At 46.7% G+C, this 15,279-nt stretch overlaps 1 long non-coding RNA gene across 1 annotated transcript in view; it reads left to right on the top strand.

The window, feature by feature from the left end:
• LOC111273885 (uncharacterized) overlaps positions 1-11,612 on the top strand; it is a 59,337-nt gene extending 47,725 nt beyond the window's left edge. Inside the window, exons 2-4 of the long non-coding RNA XR_002688091.2 lie at positions 2,762-3,730; positions 6,919-7,024; positions 11,078-11,612. This is a non-coding gene — a long non-coding RNA (uncharacterized LOC111273885). The remainder of the gene's footprint in view (positions 1-2,761; positions 3,731-6,918; positions 7,025-11,077) is intronic.
• The last annotated feature ends 3,667 nt before the right edge of the window (positions 11,613-15,279 follow it).

The following is a 15,279-nucleotide window of genomic DNA, read 5'->3' as shown; positions in this document are numbered from 1 at the left end:
CTGACGAATTCTTATCACAGCCTATTTTATTTACTTTTTTTTTATAGTAAGCGTATAGCAAAGTATGAAGGAGGGCAGTGTGCATCAAGCAACAACAGCGAAAAGCAGCGAATTCAACTGAGGATTGAAGTTCTTCGGGAGTAGCATATTCACGCATGCTCGTTTGGCCTGATACCGCTACGGCGAAAAGGACTTTCTACGTTGAGGAAGGGGTCCCCCCCCCTCTGTTGCCGGCTCCAACAGCCGTCTCCGCCATCTCCCCGTCGACTATCTTCGTTACTCCCGGTACCCTGCTTCACTAGGTTGCCCTACAATCATCGAACCGATTGAAATTCCTCTACCTGTTCGTCTTTGTCTCCTGTACCACCTCGATTTGCTGTTGTTCTTCCACCACCGCCGCTGCCGTTACCGGCGTTCCTGCTACTGCTACCGCTGCAGCAGATCTATGGGAGCTCCTGCCGGGGCAAACGTGCGAGTTGTCTTCTACTTCGCTAGCCTGGCATTTCTACTGGAGATGCTGCTGAGGCTGAGGTCAACCAACCCATGTCCAAATTTAGGTCCTCTCCAACTCATCTGCGACTCCTAGCTTCTCTTTCGTTTTTTAGAATCTCTCTTCCTGCCCGGCTGCCGAGCGTCCCTCGTGACACTGTCGCGGCCACTGCAGCCGCCGTTGCCGCCGAGCGACATTAAGATCAAATCAAATCATTCTGAACGCGTGACAGCACGAAGACAAAGAGAAAGGCAGGGTGACTTACTTGTATGTTTCTGTCTGCATGGCCGACTGTTCAACTGCCCGCCAGTCCCTCCGCTGGCCTGCTCGCTTACCGGCTTGTCCCGAATGAATGAGACTGAACGATATGGGCTGATTCTAAGCAAGAGACAGACGAACTGGACGGGTCGAGCCTAAGGCCCGTGTTCCGTCCAAACCCAAAATAGGGACATGCATGGATTTACAGCTGCAGTAGTCGAGACTGAGACAATACGAGAGGCTTGTGCGGACCACCATCACTGTCAACTGTACGAAGCTCAATAGCAACGGAACCAGTAATAGCAGTAGCAGGGAGGGCATCGCAGTGGAGATAACACAGATTTGATTTTCACCAGAGCTTCCAAACGGCCCCATTTCCACTTACGTGGCCCCTCACGCAGTACTAGCAGCCACACATACAATCATACATCTAACAGCCTATAAACTTCGTATATGGGACTGACATATTTTTCCCACTCAAGTGCCCACTGCCTGCGATTGACTTCGCACAAGTGCCTACCTACGTACGTCCTAGATAGCAGCAGGGCTTTGCGTATAAGAAAGTACTTCTGCATCAAATTTGGGGCGTATTCTTTCTACTCTTAATGAATAGAATTATAAGTCTGATTGAAGACTGCATACAGACGTGATCACAATATCATTATAGGCGAGAATTACATCAGTCGATGATAAGGACTGATGCTGCACACTCAATAGCGCATATAGGCCAAAAGTATGAAATGACCGGGAGAGTTTGATATATTGTTCTTATTAGGGTAAATATTTCTTTATCCATAGAAAGAAAATCTTAATTGGTATTTTACTAAGTTCATGATATCAACACGTTTAAATTTCAGTATTAGAGATGTGTAGGTCACAAGTATAGATGAACCCTAATGTCGTACATCATGGTAAAGAAATATGTCCTTTTGCCTTTTCCCGTATACCTGTATTAACGTGAGACATAGTAATGATACGAATGTAAAACACCTCCATCAGCTATAATTTTTCACAGCATTCGTATTTCTGTTGCTTCTGAACTTTAGCATAGACAATTTCTAGAAGCTAGATTCCAGAAACATCTAAATATCTCACATATAGTACAACTGTGTGGTCCGCAAGCGTGAGATCCCCGCTCAACGGAAGATTCGATTCGTTGAGTTGGTAGAATTTCATCGTTTTCCCACTTCAGGTTCCCCCTGACGAAGTTAATTGCGATCAGGAGGAGAGGCGAAAATTGCCAAGGCGTCCTTTCCAAACAAAGGAGTACTGTGTACAGTAAATACATTGTCAGTATAAGAATCTGGCCAGCTCATATTTAGGATTAGATGGAAGAGCAGGCGGGGGTTCAGTACAGCTCATCTCAAAAACCGTGCCCCAGCCTGCGGCGCGCACCCCTCTTATCCCGAAGGAGGTAGTCAGGTATTTATTCTTGGGCAGTTTCTACACTTCACTGCTAACCAATTAAATCGTTTTTCCTCATTTTGAAGAACTCTGACAGAAGGCTGAGAAACATAAATGAACTAACTCACATTCGACTAACGTAAGAGTCCTGGCTGTCCGTAGGCTTAATATAATATAACAACGAACAGAAGCCTGCTGTCAGTTGGGTCGTAGTTTGTTCTATAGGGAATTGTTGGGTTTTTTCGAACACCTCTCTATCTCTGCGTGATTTTTTTGTTCCTGCATACTTTACAACATGAATAAGATTTGAGAATTAACAGATTCCTTAGTAGCTGCTGTTTTGGTATAATCATGCATGTGTTCCATTAGTAAATTTCCCCACGTGAAACGTTCTGCTGTTGCTGCTAATGCTTATTGTAGTAGTGAGCACGATAAAATGAATGATGGTTACTAGGTAGAACCACAAGTGATTTGGGGGCTTAGGAGGCTTCATCTGTGCACCCCTGTACCGTGTACGCCTGGGTAGAGCGCTGCGCCCTTGTACGAGCTTTAGTTGCTACCAATACAGTTAGAAAGTATTAAACTGCCTCTATCGTGTATTCTTTGTAGTTAGCGCAGCTGTTACAGGCGCCGCCGCCGCTCTGAAGGCCAGCGTAAGTTTCATATTCGTATAAGAGCTGCTCTTCCACGTGCACAGTCGACAGTTACTACAAATGGCTTTTGCAACAACTACCTACAAAGAACTATTGCAGCAGCAGCGGCAGCGGTAGTCGCAGCAGTAGTAAAGGCACGGTCACACTGCCTGCGGCCACGCATGTGATGCGGCATTCAGGGGCTCCAATCTACATACATTAATTGCTCTGTGCTCTGCGTGACGTACCGGTCAAGTAACATTCACTCGTTGGACCTCCAGCATCACCAGCGTGACTCAAGGCCCATTCGTTGTTTCGCCTGCACATTTGCCTGCGAGGGGCTTCCATTCGTCGTGGCGGCCAGGACGACGGGCAGGGCGGAATGGACAGAAGTTTAGCACTTTCGTTGTCATCCTCCTGTTTAAAAAGTCAGCGTCGACCGACACAGCTGCAACGAGCTGCGCATAATCTTGATTCGAACTTGGCTTAACTCGTCGTCGTTGATGTCTTAGCGAGTAGTAGCCGGTCACTGCTGATCAGACGCAGGACGTATACTCTTTCTCAAGTCGTCACTACCAGAGAGCAAAAAAAGAAGCAGGCAGACAGCTAGCAAGGTTAGGAAGCTAATGACAGGCAACAGGATTGGCGGTCATTCTGCCAATTGGGTTTTGTAACGTTATCTAAGACGACTTCGAGGGTTTACTTCGTTGCATACAAACACAGAGGTAGACAAACGGCAGAAAAACTGGCGCAAGTTTTCGAACTTAACTTGGTTCACTTACGGACACAGAAAGTGATGAGCGGATAAGCATGCATCGTAAGTAACTGTTCGTCATCAGCGGAACTCCCGTAACCGACAAATAAAGCCTCTTGGAAAATTTGGTGACGTCTCGTAAAATTCGAATTGAGGTTCAGCAAGTGGAATGGATCTTAATGACATCGCCAGGTAAGATTCGTTGCTAAACATCATATACATTCAGCGCGTTCATAGTTAAAATACTGATATCACAAAAGACTCCGATAAGCATGCACGAACGAAATAACACAGAAGCCGATATTAATTTATTACCTGCAATCATAGCTGAGCAACTCTAGTTAGACCCATCAAACAAACGAACTTATTAAGTCTTTTGTTCTACGTACATTCGTCTTGTTTCGCCCGCAGTTCTCACATCTCTGCTTTTCTGCGCATAGCGTACAAGATAACATCCGCGAACAACCAGCTAAGGTCTGTCCTGGATCGGATAGCTGCTTAAGGCTGTATGTGGATGATATCCCTAACTGGTAGTGATGCCTGGGGATATCCCGTCGTAGGGGGGCTGTGTGTAGCTAGACCTTTACGTAGCACCCCTCTTGCAGTTGTAGCACGGCTGGAAGAAGAGGTTGGTCCTCACTAAAAAATGACTAAGCGACTGTTCATATCCAGCGATAAAAACTGTCATTTTTCCTCTTTCTTGTTTATACATGTTTATTAATGCATGTTTAGTGACACTACAACGTTTTTTCCCTCTTGGTCTGTTTGCTTTTCCACAGATTTTTTCGGTCCTTCTTAGAATCATTTCTGTTTGTCATACTATTTTTGCCCTTCGCCCGGTCCTCTCGGCCGTCTTGTGCTTCGTGGCTTTTCTGCGAAAAAAAACGAAGACGATGATGTAGGCAACTGCGGCTATGACTTCTCGAAGCAGGTTACCACTCGACTCGTTGTCTTCACTGACTACACTAAACTTCCAACTTTGCTGCTCCGGTTGCGTCCATCCCCTTCGCGCCGTGCTCGCTCCGCCGCCCCTCTCTCTCTTTCTCTCTCTCTGCTGTCGCAGATAGCTTTTCCTGATGAGGAAATTGAAGGGAGAGTGACTAGTGAATTAGCAAGTGAGGGAACAAGCAAGCTAGGTGCCGAGCGACTAGCAGTAGTAGTAGCAGCAGCTGAAGCAATAGGAAGGCCCGGCGTCAGGCATGTGATGAAGAGGGCTTCCTTCGCGGAAGCTCTGCGCCGCCACTAGCGCTGCTGCCACCACTAGCGGCCGAAAGCCAGAGAGGCAGCGGCAGCCAGCTCGAGGGCTGCTCGATTTGGCTATCCCCTCGATTCGTGAGGTGTTGATGAGATTTGCAGATTAATTGTCCATAATAGACACACTCGAACCGACCGTGATGGTCCTAGTTATGCCAGCACTGGCCGGGACAGCCACCGCCATCGCCACAACCAACGCCACTGCGACCAACGTTGAGTTCGCAAAAGTGGGGCACGAAGACACGGCTCGGCGCTGTCCTCCTAGCTCTATTTGCGTATAATGCAAGCAGTAGCAGTAGTTGTAGTCGTAGAGGACGCGTAAGGGAGATAGGGGAACGAAAAGGCCCAGTCACCTTTCTTGCTTTGTCCTTGCCACCAGCCCAAAAGTAGTCCATAGACCCCCAGAACGTTAGCCGTTCTCCCCGCTTACTTATCGTTAGTCACATAGCTCGTCATAGAAGATCTCCTGTAGTAATTGCCACACCCGTTCGCAACACGCTTGCACCCTTCCGTTCGTTTAGCCTTTGCCAAAAGCAGAAGAGGGATGGTAAAGTGCAGGGGACTACCAAAGCGACACAGCGACGCGTTATCGTAGGAATGCCGCTAGCGGTGCCGCTTCCGCCACAATCGCCACCGGGTGTATGGATTTCGTCGGGCTCAAGTATTTGGAAGAAACACGATGGGAACTGTGCAAAGGAAATGGCTCAAACAGCTGCTGGCATCGAGAGAAAAGGGGGTGCTAGGGGAGAAAACGAGTGTAAAGTTGTGTTCCTGCTCAAGAAATAGAGTAAAATGGTAAGAAAAACCGTTTGCTTCTGACCAGGACGCGCAGAGAACGCCAGATTAGAAACCGCTGTTCTCACCATCAACTAAGCGTAAGGACGTTAGACCAAATGAGCACGCGCGCAAGAGGGCAAAAATGAAAAGGGACAAGTAAGCGAAATGAATTAGCTAAGAACGAACTAAACACAGAAAGAAAGTGGATACGCTGACGCCCTTGCCGCAGCCTCTGCTAAAAGGCTATAGCGGATAACACATCTACTTCTGCAATCCATATCTTGTTAGGATGCAGGAGGTGCGTGTCCAAGAGGGTCCGCTACTACCGTTCTGACAACCTCTTCTGCTGCTGCCCTTCAGTGAGAACCCACGGAGGGGTTCACGCCTATGGTTAAGAGCTTGCGAGGTACAACCCATAGTTTGTTTTTGCTCTCGTTTTGCTTTTCAGTTTTCTATAATATAGCGAGCATGAAGGGAAGAAGAGCTGATGCTGGCTAAAGGAGCGGATCAAGGCATGTTCAGGGAAGGTGGAAGAAGCTGCTACTCTTATCTTCCTTCAACCATCGCCATGCATCGAGGGACTGTTGGACCTCTATGCTACTTAATACTATTTTCTAACCGGTGCTAAGGTGCTGTCTTATACCCTTAAAAACATACATATACACAAACGCACACACGTAGTCAATAAAAACACACATTCTCCACTGTTAACAAAACAGCGTTTACCTGTAGTCGCTATCGGTAGAAAAAATCGTCAGGAAAACGATAAGATTCGCCAAATAATAATGCATTGGCTATGAGACTGATGCTTGAAAGTCGTTCTTGTAGCTGCGATGCATCGCTCGATAAGTCGCGACACCGCATCGAGCTAGTCGACACTAGATTAGAACCTTCAAAACGGGCGTCTATTTGGGATGACAAAAATTCTTGGTGAGAAACGTTTACTGGCAAGAAATTGGACAACAGTTCAGTAGGTCGAATCTTGTGTGAAGCCTGTGAATCTCGTTGGATGCCTGTGGTAGTGCCATAACGGCCAGTTTTAGGCGTCTAAAGCTACAGTCGTACTGTACATCGAATGTTTCAGCAGTTTTCAATAAAAACCGCGTAGTGGCTGTAACCGATCAAGCCGCTGAACATAAATAGCACAATAATTTCTCTATGAATGCAAGGATTAGCAAAAAAAAACTACTGACGATTCTTCTACTGAACCAACATCAACGAAATTACCTACAGCCGCAACTTGAAAAAGTTATAACCTTGAAAGGGCATATATAATAGGTTTGTAATGGCTGTAAGAGCAGCATTAGCAATAGATATTAGGCGACGTTAAAGATCCGTTTGGTTTACAGGTAATGAAGACTGGTGAGGAAAAAAACAAAAACATGAAGCAACGAGCAAAGGCTGCCGCTCCAGACGCTGCCGCTGCCATCGGATCAACGCCAACAAGGATAGCGGGTAATCTATATGGAACAACAAAGGTGGTCACTCTTGTCGACATCGATAGCACTAGCGGTGCCGCATGATTTAAACGTGAGGCCGACCAGATTGAAGGGGCATATACAGAGCCAGACATGTTGAGAAAATGCAAAAAAAAGTGTCACCGCATTGTAGCGAGACTGCTTGCACTACCTAGCTGCAATGAAGATTTAATTTAGACCGAGTAAGAGGATCCTATTCTCAGACTACCTATCCCAAAATGGCTTGCCCATTTGGAGAATTACCTATCCTAAAACAAAAGGAACTAAGAGATCTAGTGGATTTGGGGGGGGGGGGGGGTGTAGGACTTGAGGGTACCCACAGCTACGCTGGGCTGCCGAGACAGGCAGTAACTCCGACAGGCCAAGACTAATTCGAGCAAAAGCAAGTCGCCCCCGACGATAAGTTTGCGCCCAGCTTCCTTGCAAGCCAACATGTCAGTCGGGTATGCAGACGGTGGGTTTCCCGGAGACGCTTTTTATCACATCGCCATGGCCGACTTTGATTTGGCCACTTCTCTTCGACGTTCAAACAATGTCAGGCTCGAGTCGCTCAGGTTAGGCTAGCCGACTGTAGCAAAAAGAGATAGCTCCGACTGCCCAAGCTGTCAATACGAATAGCACGAAAGAGCTACAGGATGGCTAAATACCAATAGGCGAAGGGGCAATACATGCACTTAGAGGGCCACACGTTGAAACTCAAACCAACAGGGATACAGGATAACAAACAGACATTCCCAAGTAGGCACCCACAATCAGCTAGCTAGCAGGCCAGACGCACGTACGCCAGCTTCCCCTCCCGCTGCCAGTACAGCTCTTATGATCCTTTAAGCATAACAGAGCTGCTGTTGTCTTATACCGCCAATTCGTCCTTTATACACGAGCTTCGAAACAACTTCGATTGCCTCTGAAAACGGTGTCGTCTCGTGTCTGTTGTTCATGGGTGGGGGACGCAAAGGGCTGGCTGAAAACCTAGGAAGGAAGGTGAGAAATGATTAGGTGATTAGGGAGAAGGAAGAAAGCCATTTCGGTGCGTTTCAGAGCTCAGCAGGTTCGGAAGAAATCCACAAGTAAATAAACCGTGCAACAAAAGGATTTGTCACCAATGAGTAAGATTTCAATGAATGCTCGCCGTTATATTGCGCGAGGAAGGGGGTTAGCCTTACTAACAATACTACTACTGCCGCTGCGGCGGCCCGCCGGTGAGTGGCGTGACACGTTTGTGGTACTGGTGCCGATGTCATATGGCAGCGCGGCGGGGAAGTTCTGACGGCGGTCCAACTCACAGATATTCGATCATCAGCGGTAGCGTCACTACCTCTATCGCCGATGCCGTTGCGCTCTCACTGCCATTAAGGTTATTTCTGCAAAACGATTGTTACACAAGCTGCTCATTACTGGTGTTCTGACTGCAATGGTTACTACGCACAACTATTACCGGTGTCGTATGCCAATGCTTCTTTTAGCAGCTAGCTTCATTCTACCATAGAGGTGAGCGTCACTAACCCAGGATTGTTGTCTACGCCAAGGGCGTAGCGCTCGGCTGTGTCATACAACTTGACAACGAACAGCGGCAGCAGGGTAAAAGGCGAAGGTACTAGTGATGGGCGAATGTGGTAAGGGCAGAGGCCATTCCTCCCAAAGAAAAAGGTCCATTCAATTTGCGTTGCGTTACAACGCAGGTAGATGGATTCGTAGGTTGTAGTTGCGGCTGCATGCGGTTAAAGCAGGTCCTGCAAATCTCTTTCTGCTCCTTCTCCGCCTTCCTACAGCAATACAGTGAGCAAGCAATACGAGACGAAGCTAAATGGAGCTTGGTTCTATGGTGTGGTTTGTGTCCCCCTAGGAAAAACCATCAGCTGTGGATGGCAGTGGCAGCAGCGAAGACGGCAGAGGCGCAGCGGGGGCAAACGGGTGGTAAGCGATCGGCAGAAAATAGTGAGAAGAAACAAAACGACACAAACGGATGGACAAACCAACAGAGAGGTATGCAGATTTAGCGGTCTGTTGTCGTCGTCGAGTTTCCCTCCTACTGGCACTGCTATCATCATCAGTGACGCTATTACGAGGGGACTTTTGGGGCACGGGGGAGATGTCGGGCCCGCAGACGGCGAAGGGCTGCTTGATGAGGCAGCTCCCACTCGTGTGACAAGATCGCAGACGTTGCTCTGGTGTACTAGAAGCAGCAGCAACAACAGTACTCTTATCGTCGCGGGAGAGCTCCCGAAAGGGGAAAGGAAGCACGTCACTCCCCCGACGGGCAGGGCGCGATTGCAGCTGCTGCCGTTGTTCTGCGGATATCCAGTAAACATGTTCGCTGCCCTCACTCAACCCCCTTGTCTCTGTTACTGTGAGGAGCGCGATGAGACACGATGCCAACGATGTCTGGCACCATCCTTTCCTCTCTTTCGAGTTCCCGAGGGCAGACAGCAGACAAGGAAGAAACTGGCGTCGTTGGTGGCTTCTAAAAGGAAAAGAAGAGCGAGCGAAAGAAACAGCAGAGAACGCGCACATAAGCAGGCGATGCTAGATCCAACGATGCAACAGCTTTCAGTGTGGTTTGTACATCAATAGATAAATGTAACAATTTCCGGTCGTTTCGCCCCCACCGGATCGCTCTTTACACTCACCTACCACAACAGTCGGCGTCCTGTGACACTATCGCGCATGGAAGCAGAGAAGAGGAAAGGGAGTCTTTGCCTGTGCTAGGTCTGCTAGCTGACAACAGCACAGATTGACTGATAGAACCTTTTGACAAAAATACGCACACATATACACATCCACACACTCACACACACAGACCGTGGCAACGGCGCTCATAATAGTGATCTATGCTATGATCAGACGAGTAACTCGGTAGAATTTTTGACAACGAGCAGAATAGAAAGAAAGGACGTTCGTTTTCTGTGTTCGACACGTTCGCGCGAACTTAAGAACAAGTGAGCACCCGCAGCAGCGACCGTGAGCACTAGAGCCGATTTCATCCTATCGTTGTATCATACGTAGTGTCCTGTTTGCGGTGCGTAACGTCGTGTTACAACGTGCTCTGATGGGACACCAATATAAATGGCTCGTTCCATTTGCATGCTGTGGCACACCCATACGCACACAAACACAGCTGAACTTTTCACTCACCTTGAAAACCCCCTGTTCTGCACGTGGCACTCTTATCATCAGCCAATCTCGGCGCTCTGTTGTTGTTATTGCTGTTGTTGTCGCTACTATGATGTGATCCAAGCAAAATAGTCATTATGACCGTTAGCCAATTCTATGGTAGATCGACGCACTTGATGCATGAACAGAACATTGTAAACTAGAGTTGACGACAGCTGACTCCTTGTACGTGAATAGGCTAAGCACCAATATATTGGAATAAGCAATCAGCACAACAGCGTTCAACCACGGTCGACTGTCGTTGTTATGATGCAAAGTATCATTGAAAAGAACTCGAGAGCCGTTTAAAAGCTTGTTTCGAGATACTGTGGCACATGAGACCTTGATGTGGAACACTGGCTCGGCAGTACCAGCCGCAGTCTAAGCAAACTGCTCGGTGAGGTGGACTTTTATAGGTTGGAGTAAGCAGCATCAATCTCTCCCCGATCTGATCCCCATCCTCTCACAACCCTCTCCAGAGCCGTCCTCTTTCCACTCCTAAACTCAGGAGTCTCATTGAGCTTCATACAAGCGAACGAAAGACTGGACTCGCGAACAGGAAAAGCACCTGAGGAGAGGCGAGTGAGGGCGCTTTGACCCTATGCAGACTCTCTCCTAAGAACATTCACTCGACTGTTAAACGGACAGACGAAGTAACTGACCGCCATTTGGTCTATAAAATGCTTTTTTATTTGAGCATGTGCACTGTTATATGGTTAAAAGAGCATATCGGTATAATGTAAGCGTAACATTAAGGAGTCGATGACTAACCTGTATTTAGCATATAGTTTTACGGAGAATTTTTATAACGCTTTTCTTTGAGAAATATTCGCTCTGAAATTGTTTCTCTGTCTGAACACGTTGCAATGACGGAGCATAGGTGGAGATGTTCTGCAAGCACCCTAATAGAAACCCTAAGCAGAAGCGAAACGGAGCGCGAGGACGGAGCCGAGAGCAATGAGGTGCGCTCGCACTGAGGTGCTTCCTCTCAGCCCGCCGGAAAGGCCCGTCCCCCTCTAACCCTCGGAAGCGCCAGCACCCAATTCCCCGGATTCTGCAGAAGCAGCAGCAGGAGTAGCAGGAATAGCGGTCGAGGGGTGGCAACCGCACCACAATCATCATCGCCAGACGCTGGATGGATCCAACCGCTGAAGAGTTTGCCGACTTGCGTTTCCCTTTCTAGCAGCACGCGCAGTCACGCACGACATTGACCACCGAAACTCAGGGGACGAGAGAAGTCGAATGAGACAAAACGACAAAGACACAAGAACGCAAAGACTTAGAACAGCGGCAGTAGTGGCAGAAGCAGCCGTAAGCTTCTTTGGCAACGATCCTGGCAGCAAGGAGATGTGCGTTGGCGATCAAGTATCAAAGATCAAGAATAAAAGATATGCTTTGTATAATAACCTTACAAATTATATATTTTCTTATATAATTTATATGTAAGTTTAAATGTTGTCATATATTTTATCACTTGGAAGATAGAGTGCTTTTATTTTTTTATGTCACGTTATAATTAATAGGTTTTTGCTCTAGTCAAAATGTCTAACTAGTCTAAAGTAGGCTCTAAATAGCGGTGTTCATCTTCACCTGTTTCGCCTTTCAAAGGCTCTAATTAATAGAAAACGGTATTACGATGAGATCGATAGCTGTCCTAGGGCAGAGACGTTGTCCACCTATAGCTCACTAACCATGCTTACTTTGGATCTCTATCAAACGAATATTATAATTATGAGGAAACACTTTACTGTGCTATCATTCCAAAAGCGTGAATTTAATTTAGTCGGTCCTACTAAATTGATTTAGTCGGTTTGGCATAGGCCAAAGTTCCCGACAGAAGTGTGTAGCGTTTCAAAGAGACAACGATAACGCAAAGTCGTCGCTGATCTCACAGAATCTTTCAAGGTGAAAAGAAAAATCACCTAAACTGGGTATCAATTGTTGTAGCAAAGAATTGGCTGATGTCTCCAATTGAGAAATCGGCCATATTAATCTACGTCACTTAAAAGTAACTCAGCTACAAGCAATAATTAACATACTGAAGATAATTTTGTACGCCGAACACTCGTTGCTAGGACCGCTCGTCTTTAGAACGAGATCTCTTCGGTCCTCGAAGGCACTCGTTCAATTGCTGCTTTTGTACACCTTTTTCTTCTTAAAACCTATATATATATATATATACATACATATAAGATCTCTATTGTTACCGATAGCATATTTTTTATCTATCTACAGTATATAATGAGGTCTTCAATAGATCTGTCTAAGCGATAATAATGGTTTTACAAGATTAACTGCTTCCGACATGCACACGCAGAAGGAACGCCTATTCGTATGTTTATTTTTTTTGTTTTTTATCGATATCCCCTTAAAATGAAAGGGTTATTATTCTGTTATGTATTAGTCGACGAAGACCCGAAATATCGCACACTATGTTCAAAACCAGTAGCTGACGCTTACTTTTCTATGAGCCAAAAACATGCAGGTTATAAGTATCTGAGCTTTCACGAGGTAAAATTTTAAAAATGCTGACTTCGCTATCTTTGTTCTGCAGATACAGTTGTTAAAGAATTTGCATTTTATATGATCACTGTTAGGTCATAAAAAATACAAATTAAAAACCTGGTTGCGTTAAGCTATGTCCAATGCTTTTGGGCATTTGACAGGCAACGAGTAAAACATTTAACAGGATCATTGCAGCGTTTTGATCACAGGCGAATCTTATTGTACATCGATTCAACAGGATATAAGCACAGAAGCGTTCAATCTAATCATGTGCAAATAACTAGCGGTCACGAATGTTGAAACATTGCTACAATCCTAGCTGAATTCCGACTCGCATTTTTGATAAGTATTAATACTCTCAAAGACTTCAGAAGGAAATCCCCAGAAAGATATGTGCACTTAAAGCATTAGGAATATTTACAACAATTGTAGTTATACAGGACGAAAATCTCAAGGTTTATGAGAAAATGTCCTCCCGCTCTTAATACATACTCTCGGAAGACATAGCAAGCGTAAGTTCGCGAAAGATTATCTTGAAAATCGCTATTGTCAACTTAGCGCTTACAAAATGATAATACAAAAGAAACGTTTCTTTTTCAAGTTGCAGGAAATTGCAGATGATTAACTTATAACTCTAGTTTAGATAGCGTGTAATATACATAGTAGTACAATGATACCTAGAGCTAGACCTTACCTCAGATAGAACAACAATCTATCTTATCTATCTCTACCACATCAAAATAAATTGCATCTTGATCGTTTGAAAGAGGTTGATGCTGCGTTCGATGCCGGGGGCGCATCCACCGATGATTACTCCATGGCTTAATGAGTTTCCCTATAGCGGTGGGACATTTTTTCCGAGAACGCACCGAGCGTGACAAACTAAATGGCATACGTTGCTTGCTGGATGACTTGGTGAGCTCTGTGCTCTGAATTTGCGCGCTGGGCGGTCACACTCTCCTCCTGCGTATCCCATAACTAGACAAACAGGACTGCCCGTATACCTTCCGTTGCCCGTACTACTATTTTCCCCATGTCACCCTGCTAGTCGTCATCTCAATCAGGTGCACCCAGCAGAAGAGAAAACATTACTCTCGTCCCTCTTAGCTAAAACCATCCCTTCATGCTGTCATCGTCCCGCGCCGCCCCGTGATCATCATCATCAATCGTCGGCAGTGAGACATCGGGGCACTGGAGGTCAGGGGGGGGGGGGGATGGGGTACATATGGGGTTGCGTTTTGCATCATCAAAATCGCCGATTCTCTTCCTCCTGGGTTCCTCTCGCTTGACCCTTGCACAGCAAGTGGACTCATTAAAAAAGTCTGAAGGGAAGGGTGGTTTATAGGCAGTTGGCCTGCAGCTGCATGGCAATACATTGCAGATATCGCCTCGAGCAAATATGATCAAGCTAAAATGCCGGTCGCTTTGTACCTACATATCTAAATCTATCCGAATCTCTCTCTCTCTCTCTCTCTCTCTCTCTCTCTCTCTCTCCTGACCTTCTCTCGCTCTCCCCTTTTAGTTCCATGGGTTTGCTGTGCTTATCGTAGCACCCACGCGATGCTACCCCGATGATCAGCAGTCTATCAGAAATACAACAGGTCGCGACTACGTCGCTGCAGCGAAAGAGCTTAGAACGAAGCCTGTCGGCACCTGTTCGACCGGAAATAGAAGGATGACGAATGAGGCGTCGCCCGGTAACAAAGCTCACCCGGCTTTACTGGTCAATACACAAACTCCAAACAGCACTGCTGGCTAGAGCAACCCACGTAAAGTTGGAGCGAATTACAAACTACCTATTAGTCCGCGCGAAAACCAAGGCACCAGTGCATCGCTTACTGGCTTAGTACCATTATGCGCGGTATTAATACGTGCCTATCTGCTGGCCGAGGTGGTACAACCTGGCAGTCAAGCTGTGCGGCCGAGCGAGGAAAGGTCATCATGTCTTCTTAATTAAATGGTTGTGGATGTGCAGGCTTCGGTTTGGACGAATGATGGTCCTTCGTCGCAATCGACTTCGGCGTTGTCGCTCACAACACACGGTACACACGTACAGACGACAGACATATATCGATCTCACATAGCTGTACAGTTAGCGAGTCTACCACACCGACGACGATACGACGAATGTTAAAGTGAATGCAGAGGGCCCGCAGAAGCAGCGATCGAGACATACGACAATCACAAAAATATGAATCATATCCTTCGAAATAGCAATGAGACGTTCCACATTTGGGGTTATTCATTTTCTGCATCTGCCTACCAGTGCTATTAGGCCGCGTTGCCCGCTGGGGCATGGGATCAGCAATTTTCTACGATAAGTGTTCCGAGGAGAAGGAGGAGGAGGAGGAGGAGGAGGCGGACAACGAGAATGCGAGAGCAACTTTTTTATTCGTCGATTTCTATCGTTCTCGAAATACATAGAAAGCGTTAAAGAAAGGGGGCGGCAGACTATAAGATCGATTCGCTAATGGATGGCTCTACTGATAGAGAGACTCAAGGCAACAGCGACGACGATCATGATAACACCAATGGCGCCGGACCGCCCCATCGCTCATTGCTGGTCTCGCAAAGCGA

This window comes from Varroa jacobsoni, unplaced genomic scaffold (assembly GCF_002532875.2).
Source record: "Varroa jacobsoni isolate VJ856 unplaced genomic scaffold, vjacob_1.0 scaffold_233, whole genome shotgun sequence".
Classification (NCBI taxonomy): domain Eukaryota; kingdom Metazoa; phylum Arthropoda; class Arachnida; order Mesostigmata; family Varroidae; genus Varroa; species Varroa jacobsoni.
Note: the sequence above shows the minus strand (reverse complement) of the source record. Positions and strands in the feature narration are given on the sequence as shown.